The sequence below is a fragment of the Sparus aurata genome, chromosome 18 (genome assembly GCF_900880675.1).
Source record: "Sparus aurata chromosome 18, fSpaAur1.1, whole genome shotgun sequence".
Taxonomy (NCBI): Eukaryota; Metazoa; Chordata; class Actinopteri; order Spariformes; family Sparidae; genus Sparus; species Sparus aurata.
Genome location: NC_044204.1, coordinates 13,359,949 through 13,362,876, shown reverse-complemented (window position 1 = coordinate 13,362,876; position 2,928 = coordinate 13,359,949). Strand labels below are relative to the sequence as shown.

The following is a 2,928-nucleotide window of genomic DNA, read 5'->3' as shown; positions in this document are numbered from 1 at the left end:
TTTAGGGAATTGTAGGGAAGTCTGACTTACAGCCAGCTCTACAAAAAAGGGCTCCTCACACTCAGAGCAACTTGTTAAGAAACCCATACACCCAGAACCCCTTGCTGCTCAGAACAGAGTTACAGGGGTAGCAGTTGAAATGTCCCCCCGATAAAGTCAGATTTGTAGTGTTCAATAGTTATATACTTGCAAGTTCAAAGTAATAATAATTTCTCCTTTTTTCATTCTCGGGAGATTTTAACACACCAAAACTCAAAAACAGAGCCTTGACCTTTTTTTAACCTTCTAGTTTTGGTGCAACACAGATATCTGTCTGTATTTGTGTGCATGAGTGTGTGCTGAGAGTTTTTATCATGTCTGACTTGCCCGAGGTTCCTTTCAGGACAAATAGCAGTTTTTACACCACGGCACACACCATTAACCCTCAATCCAAGATCCCACAATGCTGTACACCCACACAAGCACACACACAGACACACACACACACACAAAGGAAAGGTTCAGTCATATTTTTTTATAACAGCCCACAGTTTCTGCCATGCATATTTGCACACTTATACCGCTTGAGTTCTTTTTTCTATCTGTTGAAAAGACACAAATGCACACATACACGTGTCTGTAAAACTAAATGAAGTGTTTCATTAGCACAGAATAGGGGTTAAGGTCAATACAATGAAACTGTTTCACTGCAATGGAAGTCAAAATAAAAACAGCACATCAGCTCTAGTTCGCCTGTTGAACTAATACAACAGCCTCCACTTAAGTAAAGTTGGGATGCTTTGGTGTAGTGCTCTTCAAAAATGGATCATGAAATCGGAAGGATGTTCAAAATACATATATATATATATGTGGCGACACGAGGGCTATTACTACGTCATACACCAGATACCAACAACGCCACCTTGGGTTAGGGCCCAAGGACCCGTACTAAAGGTCAATTATTACCTTCAAAACGAAAAGGACACTCAGGTTCGTTCACTCAGGGAGGGAGAGAGACGGCGTTCAATGATCATATACAATATTTTATTATTAAAAGATAAGCACAAGATTGGCAATGCAACAGAAAGAAGGGAGCCCAACCAAAAAGGGGAACATAGGCTGAGGCTTACCGGCTGGAAGAGGGGTTTGGTAGGGGAAGTGACATCCAAAAGAAAAAGGAGAACACCCCACGCACACAGCAAAACGTGACGTGCAAACAAAGAAAATCTTAAAAAGGGATCACACAGCACACAGGGGACCACCACCACCCAGGAGGACCACCACCACCACCGTCAGCCTTCAGCACTAAAGGGGAGAGGAAAACACGATTAAAAGGGCTCAAATTTAAGGACAAAACAATCTTTTATAATGCGTGCCCACAAATGTAAATGATCAATTTATAAACTGAAAAGTGTTAAATTAGATTAATAAATCAACCAAACAAACAAAAGAAACAAGTCTCTGGCCAAGGATATCAACTCAACAATTAACCAGTTTTAACAGTTTTGACTCATATTGATCAAATTAACAACAGAAATTCAACCATTAAACAGGGAATAAATAAACAATTAAACCAAACCTTGCCAGATTGCACTTAAGACACACACACACACACACATAAACGCACGCAGAATTAACAGTTTTAGTGAGTGGCTGAGAGTTCTAGCAAACTCGTTGCATCCAGTACGAGTGACAGCCACACACACACGAAGCAGCACCGCACTTAGCAGCAGGAAACAGGCTGACCACCGGCGGCTGACCGGACCAGAGCCAGGCCGTCGGAGCAGCAGCAGCAAAGCAGCAGCAGCAGAACAGCGGCGAAGCAGCAGAACAGCGGCAGACAGCGGCGAAGCAGCGGTAGCAAGGTAGCAGCGGTAAAAGCCGTGATTAATCAGCTGTGCTCGCAGCTAACGTTAGCATTAGCTTAGCGTTACAGTTCCAGCTATAAGTCAGAGTGCATTGGCATCCCTCCCAAAGAGGGAGAGGGGTGAAGAAACCAAACGTAGCAGGGAAGACAGCCACCATGCAGCACACAACCAGCAGACTGTTAGAGGGAGAGGAGCAGAAGAGGGGCTTAGCACCTGGCTACAGCAATAAATGGCAGAAGCATGTCATCACTCACCAATGCTCTGGTTGCAGCAATAAACAGCCCCTGACCGGTTGGCTCGACCGCGGTGAAGACGCCAAGTCTATTAGGGAACGACGGTTTTAATTAAATGAAACACGGACGAATATACAAAAAAACAGCACGGCAATGTGCGCTTACCTGTGCTCGGGCGCTAGCGGCACATACGACGACCCGGAAGTAGGCGGGCCGAAAAGGCAGGAAGCGAGAGGTCAGGAGGGGGGACACGGCCTACTTTTATCCCCTTGGGAAGAGCAGTGATTGGCTAATAAGCCAGAGGGACCGTGATGCAGCCAAACTAAGTCTAATAAGGCAGTGGTGCCTCATACCACTACAATCCACCCCCCCCATTTTCATCATCGACCCGACGATGCACTTAAGAAACTCAACTCTAAGACCATGGTCTAAAGAAAGCAGACACAGCACTTGACTGAACGGCTGAGGGCCCCGCCTGAGCAACCTCACTGGCAGGCCTGGGTAAGTGATGGAGGTTTGAGTGGTGTCCAGCGGTAGATCGGGTTGTCCGTCGCCTGACAGCTTCATCGTTCCCTGATTGAGGGACTGCCAAGGGGGCGGTGCTTAGAGAAGGGGACCGTGCCGTCGAGTGGACAGGAAGTGCTGAGGGTAAGGTTACTGCACGTAGCGCAGCGGTGTCGTTGCTCCCAGAAGAGGGAGAGACCGAAGAACCCAAAAGAGCAGGGTGCAATGGGACTGTCGAAGCAACGGGTGTCGCTGATGCAGGAGCCAGTTGGGCTTCTCCAGCAGAGTGATCAGCTGGTGGGAAAAGGGGGTCCCTTACCACAGCCATCAAGTCCTCATCGTCA

At 47.0% G+C, this 2,928-nt stretch overlaps 1 long non-coding RNA gene across 1 annotated transcript; it reads right to left on the bottom strand.

Annotated features, from left to right (window-relative positions):
- Nucleotides 1-1,076: 1,076 nt before the first annotated feature.
- LOC115568440 (uncharacterized) lies at nucleotides 1,077-2,470 on the bottom strand. The gene is made up of 3 exons (XR_003981397.1): nucleotides 2,246-2,470; nucleotides 2,102-2,168; nucleotides 1,077-1,284 (listed from the first exon to the last, which is right to left on the bottom strand). It is a non-coding gene; the product is annotated as an uncharacterized LOC115568440 (long non-coding RNA).
- Between the last annotated feature and the right edge of the window lie 458 nt (nucleotides 2,471-2,928).